Source organism: Saccoglossus kowalevskii, chromosome 11, assembly GCF_978046115.1.
Source record: "Saccoglossus kowalevskii chromosome 11, keSacKowa6.1, whole genome shotgun sequence".
NCBI classification, from domain to species: domain Eukaryota; kingdom Metazoa; phylum Hemichordata; class Enteropneusta; family Harrimaniidae; genus Saccoglossus; species Saccoglossus kowalevskii.
The window spans coordinates 22,542,936-22,554,667 of record NC_140651.1 but is presented as its reverse complement, the minus strand read 5'-3'; the positions used below and the strand labels follow the sequence as shown (position 1 = coordinate 22,554,667).

The following is an 11,732-nucleotide window of genomic DNA, read 5'->3' as shown; positions in this document are numbered from 1 at the left end:
GACAGCGACCTAAGCAATGTCTAAAATATATGATGACTTACATCCGAATAGCTGAGTGACTACACCAGACTGGAAATTATCAAGGGGAAAAGACTTTTATACCATGAATTACCAGTACTTTGTGTACTACAAAGAGAGGTCACTAACTAACACTGTGCATATTTTTTCGGTTGGTGTCAGGATACACAAGTGATTACCACTAAAGTGGTCAAACATCAAAAAAAAAAAACACATCAAACCTTTCGAAAAACTCTTAAACAACAAAGCGTAGTGTTTACCATAATTATTAAGTGAAAAATTGATTAAAAGAAAGCAAAAACATGAAACAGAATCCAACAGAATCATGGCGGCCCTCAATTTGACAAGGCGCCCTCAATGTCATCTAAACTTATGCTATGTATGTTTATGGAAATATAGGATAGGTCTCTCAAATTTGCCTTTTGAAAAAAAGGACTTTTTTTAATGTGTTAAAAAGTTCAATCTAGCTTAGCTGAATCTTATTTGAATATCTTTCTTCCTATGATTCGTCTGCAGCATTAGTGATTTTTTCAAGTATAATTGGAAAACGTTCTGATGATGTTTAATTTTTCAAAATGTTAATTTTTTTTCATTAACATATAATATTTTTATTGCACTCGAATCTATAGTAGAAAATAGAACTCCAAGAAATTAAAATCAAATTGTTTGACTGAATGGAGAGTATAGAAATTATGTATGAAATGTGCGGTAAAAAACTTTCTTTCTGGCTCAAAAATGACCCACAGCATATTTATGAAAGGATATATTTTCGAATATCTCGTCAATTTGTGAAGATTTTCCAGCCAAAAATTTCGAAAATGGATTTAATTGTTTGATCTGCGACCTAATTTGACCTAATGTTGTTTTAGAAATTTCTAATCTAAAAATAATAATCTAATATAAGGGTAATATTTGTGTTATATATGTGTTTGTATATTTTGGAAACACGGAATTTGTAAAACAGATTAGTTTAAGGGTGTGACTGACACAGAGGCCGCATTGTTGTCAAATCAGCTGCGACATGTGGTCGAAGATTTTCCTCGATCAACCATTATTGAAAGTGGAACTAGTATTGAAATATCACTGAATACAAATAAGTCATTGGGCGTGCATCGTATGCTAGTTTTGTTGTTGACACCTTGTCTACAAAATGTGATGATTTTGCTCGTTCGTTATATTTGCTCCAATTAGCTATAATTTTATTTCTTCTAAATTTCAACAGATTGTTTTCAAGGGACTGAAGAATAATTCAGAAAATACACACACAAGCTTTCTGAAATGCATAAACTATTTTTACCACAATCCGTACTTATCAGACCGTATATAAAACCGAAAACTTTGGACAACCTTCAAGCAGCGTGTACAATGAAAAGCAATTCAACAGTATGTGACGTAAAAACTTCGTAATATGCATTTTTGGTATGGCATCTATTACGTCACAATGTAGAAGTAAATAAATATAATGGTATTGTGGTGAAATACAACATGCTAATGATAAGCAAAAATACTGGTACTAAACGCATGTGAGTTAATTGACCATAATATTTCATATTAAAAAAATGATACACATTATTATACTGGAACTATGGAAGCAATATTTAGCCTCGAGAAGAACGTGATGTTAATGTAGCAGTCACAATTCCACGAGATGTCAACAGTCCCACTTGGTAACATGCCATTTAACAAAACATTCTAGCATGCCGTCGGTAATTAGAAAGTAGGATATGCATAGATATATAAACGAAATGCAATCTACATTGTACATTCGCTGAAAGATTTTGTTAAAATATCTTCTGTTCCCAGGATTGCGGCATTTCAAATATTCTCCATGTCTACATAAGCATAGGATGCCCCTGCCTACGTGATATTGGCGTCATTGATCATGTCTATAACATCTGTACTGAGAGAGCTGCTAACGGCGGCATCAACCAAAGAGGCTTTTACATCAAGAGGAAACGTGAAATCAAAATGAAATCAAGTTTCAATTTGTTGTAGACGTTTGGCGTACGATGGTATTGAAAACAAACGACAAGATTTTGTAGTAAGTTTGTGGTATGAGAGTCAGTGATATTGATCAGGTAGGGTGATTGAAACGAATGATTACTGTTACACTTACCATGAATATTTTATCATTGTTCAGCACGTAATCCAACATATAGTCAAACTCGTTTCGTGTCAGACCACCTATAAATGATAGCAGTTTGGAAATATTAATCTTGATGTTGTTTCATGATAAAAAAACATAATGAAAATATGCAACTAGGCGTTTTCCTGAAAAAGCTTATATTATGATGAAATGAATATATCAATGACACAAGAAGAGTTCAGTTATGCCAGTGTTGTGGGGAATATTATGAATGCTAAACATGTTCTAAATACCATTGTTGAGTAAACGTGTGTGTAAATGCAAATTAGACTAACCTGTATCGGCGTGAACATCAGGAAAACTACTCACTAATGCCTACAACGGAAGACACATAGGTTTCAAGTATTGTTCGTGGTGTTATTAATATGTAAGTTATTCAACATAAATGAATTATTAAAACTTACTAAAAGTAAAATAATATGCGCACACGAGGCCATTTTTTACGGCAGTACACAAAGATTATGTAAAAAGAAATGTTGACAAGCAATCTATAGTTGACAAAAGCCAACTGTGTGTTTTAACTGCAAATATAGCATCATAAATGAGTAAGGTGAATGGAATTGTAACATTATTTTAAAACAGTAAATAACGAATAATATTCTGATAATGTAACGCATGGCTCCCATAGTAAAGGATATATATACTGACGAGATCACAGTATAGTGTCAGTATTACACTGCCATTGTGGTGACACGCAACGTATAATAAATGATGAGCACTGTTGACTTATCTTTGGCTGGTTTACTGCATTTTTTACACAATCATTTGGTATACCACTGTCACCGTTTCTTTTCCTTCTGATTGTTGACTCCTGTTATGAAGACAACTACGAAAGGGTAGAACAATGGGATCCAGTGGACACTCTGGACACAGCTAGAGGATCTAGACTTTGCAGATGACCTGGCACTTCTCTCTCACAACTACAAACAGATGCAGGATAAAACAGCTCATCTGGACACAACGTCAGTCAGGACAGGACTCAAGATCAGTAGAAAAAAGTCCGAACTACACTACAAACAGTACACCAGTTACATTTGGAGGGGTATACCTTTGTATACCTGGAAAGTGTGGGAGACCGACAAGGATGTTACAGCCATGATAGGAAAAACAAGGGCAGCTTTCGTCATGCTGAGGAATGTATGGGCCTCCAGGGTAATACGTACAACTACGAAACTCTGCATCTTCAACTCTAATGCAACACAGCACAGGATACAAACCTTCATTAACACTTGTCTGAGGAGGAGCTTTAAGATCAAGTGGTCAGACAACCTGGAGCTGTGGGAAAGAGCAGGACAAGAACCAGTGGAAAGACAGATCCTCAAAAGAAAATGATCCTGGATAGGACACACTCCCAGAAAGCCACCAACGAGCATCACACAGCAGGCCCTAACCTGGAACCCACAGGGCAAACTAAAGAGGGGAAGGCATAAGAACAGCTGGAGAAGGGACACTGAGGCAGAGATGAGGAACATCAGTAACAGCTGGCACGATCTGAAAAGGAAGGCCCAGAGACAAGTACAGTGGAAGATGATCATCGATGGCCTATGCTCCGACTGGGGCAAAGGGCCCAAATAAGTAAGTAAACTAGAACTAAGGATGTGGTTCAGAAGTGACAAGTCGGCATATTAACGTTGGGGACTAAAAAACGCAGACGAAAACAACAACTGTCTGTTTGGCAAAGAAAACACTTTGCGGGGAAGTACAACATAAAAAAGTAAGTAGCAGTAAGAAGTAAAACGTACACGTATGGAAACGAACACTTACCTCTCATGAAGCTGTATATCGACGGATTGGCTTTCAATGTCTTGCGCGAATCCACAGTTTCGATTTCTTTATGTGGATTTCACATCATTTCCAAGAATTGTTTAATTATTCATATAAGACTCCACCTATTTCAAATCATGTGGAATATTAATTTCTGTATGATGCAAAAAACATTGATTCGATTGGTATACCAAATTGTTGTTGTGGCAAGTTTGAAATCAAACAGTTTACACTTTGTTATCATTACAAGGACAATCAAATATAAATGATAGGCCATGAATCACAATGGAGATCTTTAGGCAACGTTATACCTATGCTGACATTAGAATCGTCATGAAATTATACTAAATGCCATATGCTTTAAAAAGCAACTAATCCTTCAAAGAAATAGATTAAAACAACTAATCCTTCACAAGTACAAATACACACTGTACATGGGTGGTGTGACAGAGTCGTATACTCAAATTTATGTTTAATATCACTTTGACATTCACCTGACGATTTTTTGCAAATTAAATATGTAACCAGTTTGACAATGAGTCGTCAAATCGAAAGTGTTGATTTAAATAAATATGAACCATACGTACGTCAAAATTCAGTGAAGTATGATTGCTGCATCTGCCAATGATGGCGATTAGCATTTTGAAAAAGAGATTCCTTTATGATTATCAACTTATCAATGATATATCTTACGTGTTTATAGTTTGTTGTTAAATTGGGGAAGATTTGTTATGATTATTGTAAATGTCATTCATTTATTATTTACCGATTTACCGATATAGCAAATACAGTTAAAGAGAAATATACCATATGTTGATATGTGGTCCAAAGGATTAAGGTAATCTGGATAATCCTATAAAAATACCGATATCATACTTTATAAACCCATAGATATTATGAAAACATGCAAGTTGAAATTTACTATATTTACTAAATGTACTACATGATATATTAAAATCAAGCACACAAGTTCGATATTCAAATATTGTTACACAATTGATTATTATCTTATATTTTAGCTAGTTTTACAAAAAAAATGAAATACAGTTTACAGTGAAATATAATGAAATTATCATTATTGTTACTGTGAAACGTACATTTCATCATTTCCCGGAGATTACCTGTAAAACGAATTTCAGTGTTGATTGGGTTGTGCTGTGAACTACATGTAGGTCATCCATAAGGTGAGATCACATTTAGAAAATATCAGTGAGTACCGACTACTGATTTCCGACATTCGGTACCGACAGTCGAGTACCGCCACTTGTGGCCTTTTTAATATAAAATTATCAAGTGAATTAATATAATTTATATTTTCCCTTTTCACTTAATTTTCAGTTTACATCCATGTCATTTAAATAATATTATAAAACAGAGAAACAAAATGATAGATAAATAATTATTGTTAGTATTCTGTTCAGAATTTTAACAAAAATGGTTGTCATATTGAAAACTTGACAGGTAGAGAAATAGCTATGTGAATTTATGTTATATTGCCACCTACTAGATCAATTAATTATTGAAACAAATCAGGTAAAATATTAAATCAAGGTTTTGTCGAAGCAGACAAAATGGCATATAACAAGTATTGTGCATTAAATGTACATATCATCAAAATTGTGTTTTCTATTTTGACCAATTATCATAATTAACATAATGTGTGTAGAGTACTTAGAGTACAATTTAGAGTACATAATTTCTGCAAAAGGCTCAAAATTATTCCTTCTTTTTTTGCTATTGAGGTAGTCAAAATCACATTGAAGCAGCCTACGGCTCTGACTAACTCTTTGATTGTTAGTGCACGTTAAAGGCATAGTTGCAAAATATGAGGCAATACTATTATTGCATGAAGGCATATGATGATAAATACTGTTAACTTTCTTCATCTACTCAACTGTGAAATTCAAAAGATTAAATAGGAATTTAGAAAGGTGTGGCAGATTGAACACTGTCATTCTATTAAAATATAGAATATAGTGGGTGTATTTTCTTGAAACCACATGCATGCAATTGTATTATTGCCAGACAACGCATTTCAATAGTTCAAACTCCTACAAACTGGATGTAAACAAAACACATATTTGTCAGGTCTTCTATTGTCAATGTTTCAGGTTGTAATTGTCAATAGTAATCAGTAGTTGCCAAGATCCACAGATCATCGGTACTTGTTAATAAATATAGCTTCAACAGCGAGCCCAACAGCTAACATTATTGAGATAAACATTGTGTTTCATATAAAAAAATTATTAAAAAATCTTTATTGCTAACATCTGAATGACGCTGATAGGTTAATTAGTGTTATGGAACCATCAGCATGACCTAATGATATTCGACATATAGAACTTTGCACATGTTTTGGAGCTTCAAGTGGGAGCACTCTTTGGGTGATGTAAACTAAGTTAAATACGTCTTACCATTGTCGTTTTAACTGTTATACACAGTATCCATCCATTGTGATATTGTGGCTTTTGCTGCAAGTATGTGCAAGTCTTTTCGTTCTGTGTTATATTTATCATAACAGATGATATGTTAAATATGATAACCATTAACATGAACAGTTATGTCAGCACACATAACTAAATATTTTCGTTCTCTCCTACATATTTCTGAAACCATAATCAGTTTTGTATCAATTACTAGGTACGATACATCAAAATAAACAAAACATCCACATCATTGATAAGACCTATAGTTTGATATTACACATTTAGAATTGTAATGGTAGTGATGTGCGAACTCAACAGTCATGATACATTGTCTATATAACATTATATACAAGTGTGACATTAGCTAGCAGATCAATGCTACAATTCACTCAATGACATCAGGAATATCGCCTTCATTTTGCGATGTACATAATGAGTATATTAGAACAACCATCACGTAGTGGTACAATAATATACTGTTTTTAATATATGTTTACAAGAACAACAAATAATCAGGAATAACGAAGCATATCTATAAACAATGCAACAAACCAGCTGCTGAAAAAACAATATCCGATCCACACGCTAGTGCGAAGACGAAGTATATGAGTTTTTAAAAGACGAAATTTACTGGCCCGGCCCACTGTCGAGTGTAATAAGTCGTTGACATGCAGTGGATTTTTCCAGCCATGTAACTAAATTATATTGTTTGGCTTGAAAACTTATTGGTAAGATCTACCAGATTGAACCGCTGTTCTTTAATAAAATTACAATATAGCTACATATTACAAATAGCGCTGACTACATTAAGTTCACCGGCTAGACATAATGTTTTCATTTAAAAATGAAAACCGGAGTTCCATCGCTTCGAATATTAAAATTAGTGTTCAAATTCTAGATTTGTTCCACTTATAATATCACATTATTTCTGTTTCATATTAAGTCATCTCTAAAATATTCCTATGTATGTATCATAATATTCAACAATCATTAGATACATTTAAGTTCACCCACATTGAATCCAAAAAGAAGCTACGTATTTTAATATTGTATATTTAATTTTTCACTGACAAATTGAAATTTTTAACATTACAGTACCATTCAACATATGCTCATAGTCTAATAAAATGAAAAAAACGTAATGAATTTGAAACAAAATATTAATCGGCTGAAAAAAAAACTTTTTAATATAAGCATATAACATCAATTTTGTAATTCACTGCTTCATGTGCTTTTTAGTATCAAAGACGTTCAGACTGTGTGTAGTACGTCACATGTACAACACTGTTTTCTAATGCATAGAACATATATTGTTAATATTATTGGTAGATAACTCATCATTTAGGTATGCTGTGGTTTGGTGGTAATAGTGAAGAGGAGAAGGGAATGTACATGTAGCCAGACGGAACACCCTTAACGTATTATAATTTGCTTAATGGGCACGATGTGAATTCTAATACAGAACACGGCATATTAATGACGCGAGTATCCTTGATTGTGTCTCGAGAGATGTAGTTGGTAAGCTTAGTCTTTAAATACACCTAAAAGAACTAGCAACTACAATTAAACTAAATAAAAATAAGTACCGCATTGAACATATTTTATATTATGTTGTTCTGTTAGATGTTACCTATATTCTTAGCTATATATTATGATAATACAAATATATTTTATTAATATTTTGATCGTGTACTGTTCCAAAATTAAGTGTTTTTTGTTTACCATATTATCACACATATTGAGTGTTCACCTAGTTAAAACATTATTGTTGTGTGAAGCTTCCTGTGACAGCAACCACATTTGCGAATATGATGGTATGTTACTTAATATTTCGATGCAATAAATGACGTTTCGTCATTACATATTTTTCATACTGGACATACAATATCACTAAAATATCAGCCAATAGGTTATATATGTGCCTGTCAATGCACAGGGGATGTATTCCAATCAGGGCATCAGGGGTTTATGTTTGAGAGACAATATGGTCATTTCCAAATTTAATTTTCAATATCGACAAATCATTACCTAAATTAATTACACACGGTCGTTATTCTTGCAACTAATGTCGTGTTGGGTCTTCGGTCAGCAAAGTCCGGTTACACATCTATATTTAATAGGAAAAATACATTTAAACCCACAATGCGCAGTTTCAATTTGACCTAATCTTCAAGAAATAGATAATGAACTTAATGCATTTATCCATGACATTTTTTGCTCACCCTCCTAAAAAACAAACAAAAAACAACCGAACAAACGAATCTGTTCCACGTATGGCCTACAATGTATACCACTTATATTATATTATACGAACGGGCGATATGCAGTCACAACAAATGGCTGTTTTTATCAGACACTCAACTTGCCAGATTGTGTTGATCCGAATCGATCGAATCATCAAATCATCTTCGTTTATTCAGTATGCTATTTTTACGCAGTACAGTTTTTGCGTAGTACACGCAACATGTTTCTATTTCAGTAAATTTGCTCCTCCATTTTCTTGTTAAATTTAAATCCTCTGTATCATCTCAAAGCAGTGATATATCCAACTTGGCAAAACTTGTTCAATCTCCTGGATAAAATCCGTTTAAGAAATGTCTGAAAAAAGTTCAGCTCGCAGAAAAACAGACAGACATATGGACAGGACAGAAATGACGTGTAAAGGCGACTCGGCAGCACATGGAATGTTGACGCACATGCATTTGTGGGGATCATTGCATTTACAGCAGTCTATTGCAGATGCCAATGGTTATAAGTACCATGCAATTAAAGAACTCGTTTGCTAGTTACATCTACTTTATTATCTAATAACATTTATTGACTGACATATCAAAATATTCACATCGGTTTGAATTGTTATGTTTAAAAATGTTTTATGATATGTTGTGTAATCCAGGTAGTGGCTCATTATCCTATGGTGCTCTTCGTAAACAAGGAATTTCTAAAATAATAAAGCGAAGACACATATGACTGAATAATGTTCATAGTCCCAACTTATCAAAACAATGGTATGACGAGAACTGCAGTCTAGAGCTATGCTACACCTGAATGTTACAAGGCACACTTATCATGGATAATATCTAATATTCACGATGTTCTTTGAATTTCGGCAGTCTCACTTATCAGTACATAGATCTGATAACAAGCACACATTTCTAGTATAAGAATACAATTATTAGTAGGCACATGATAGTTGGTCAATGTTGTATAGCCCGATGTGATTCGATGCCAATTAAATTATAATAAGAATAAATTAGTTTTAGCCTACGTCTAATACGACGATATATTGTTCGTTGTAGCTGAGGTGAGAATAATTCAAATAATTGCTCTCAATCTCCACAATTTGATAGTAATAATTCCATTGTGTCTGTACAAGAATTATAATATAGTTATAATGCTTACCACAGATGTATCCCTTTTTTCGTATACCTCCATCAAGATTATCCCCGCAGTATTCATCATCCCACTTCAATGATCTCTCTGCCCTGAGTGAACGAGATATCATAGTAGAAAGTACATGTGAGAAACGGGCAATACAATGCGCATAACTATAACTATACATTAACTCATACATTACTTTACTCTATTATCTATTGTACCTTATAATTTAAATACTTGCCATAATTGCACACAGTCCTGGCCATTGATTGGATCTTTTTGATGGTTATTGTTTGGTTGATCAGCAGCCCACATAGTGAAGTCTCCTTGCTCCAACGTTGAACCATCTGACCAAACAAAACTACCTTCGCTGTTTCGATCATTGAGTCCAATCCAGAAACCTTTTTTAACTTCTTCGTCAAGAGCATTTTTTAACATGTATTGTCTGACTGTCGTGTAAATATTGTGGGTATTGAGTGTTGCCAGTCTTCCTCCACCCATCTCACATTTGGTCTTAGCTTCGGCCCATTTTATTTCGTTTGTGTGAATTTCATAACGACTACAACCTACAACCACGCAGTTGGGTTCTGGAAATATAACATTAACCAATGAATAGCTGTGAGTTTGACTAATATGCTATTGTCATTAATTAATGGACGATGAATATCTAAAACAGACAGCGTCAATGAGTCTAGCCTGATCGAGACCCCAAAATAGTTTTTTAACGGCAGTGGCTACATAGGAGTACGAATTTAACGAATTTAGTTTGTTGTGTTTTGGGGCGTCATCTGTGTGTCACAGCGAACACGTGTGTAACTTTTATATCAACAAATGAAGAAAAACTTGTACTATCCCCTTGGATACAACTAGTTCTTAAAAACAGTGTGCTTACGAGTAAATGTGATTAAAAATAGTTCTTTCCTAGTAAACAGGCTTTGCTCAGAACAAAGAAACTGGTAAACGCGGACTGTTCAGAACAAAGAAAAGCACAATGAGGAGCATTGAACGCAACATGAAAACAATGGGCTGGTAGTTAGACATTGAGCCACCCCTTAGTAGTAAGTCATTGGTAAGTTCTTTCACGACTGATTGGTATTTGTTCTCCTTCTCACCAAAGACTAAAAAATATTCGCCAATAGAGAATTGTAGATATTGTCACAAAAGGAAAAATCTAACAGTGGTCCACCCAAGGTATCAAATATTAAAATAATTGGACTGGTAGTTTTCGAGAAGAAGTCTAAAATTGAATTGTTGGAAAATAACGACGGACAATCACCTATATGAACAACACAATGAATATCAAAACGGGTATAAACAAGTGCGACTTCCTCGTCAATTAATAAAAACAAAACGTTTCTTTCTAGTGGTGAGACCCGGCACTTGAACACCCTTTACCTAAATATGTCAAATCTTAGACCGTTCACTCCACTGACAGAGCTAAGCAGGCGAGTGGTGGTGGAACAAGTGCCCCTTGATCACACACACATGTATTGGGTGGGATGAGCTGTTCTCTGTACACACGGGTTGTTTTCTCTGTTCATCTCCACATTTTTATTTAAATATATATGTTGATAACACATGCAGCAATACCCACTCCGTAACTTAAACATTCCATTACATATACAGGAACTTATGGGCCTACCTTCACACAAGCATAACTCAATAATATTTACATCGTTAACTTGGAATACATATCGACCAGGAACACCAACATTCGTAGTCTCTTCGATGTCAATCACTTCTGCCTGAAACGATGATGGTACTGTAAAGAACGTCACACCATCTCCTGCGTTAAATCCTACCTAGATTAAATTTAAACAATTAAAATAGTGTCAATAGGCAATATGAATTGAAAACACTCTCAACTCAATTGTTGCGTATTGGAATGTGTGAAAGTTTAGTCGCCAGAACACTCAATTGAGCAGGTATCCCGCCGATGCCTAGGATACCATCACTTTCTCCTCCTGTTGTCCATTCAATGTCACAATAATTATATATTG

General features: G+C 34.2%; 1 long non-coding RNA gene across 1 annotated transcript; it reads right to left on the bottom strand.

Moving 5' to 3' along the window:
- Nucleotides 1-9,132: 9,132 nt before the first annotated feature.
- LOC146736531 (uncharacterized) lies at nucleotides 9,133-9,840 on the bottom strand. The gene is made up of 2 exons (XR_014930939.1): nucleotides 9,757-9,840; nucleotides 9,133-9,295 (listed from the first exon to the last, which is right to left on the bottom strand). It is a non-coding gene; the product is annotated as an uncharacterized LOC146736531 (long non-coding RNA).
- Nucleotides 9,841-11,732: the final 1,892 nt, after the last annotated feature.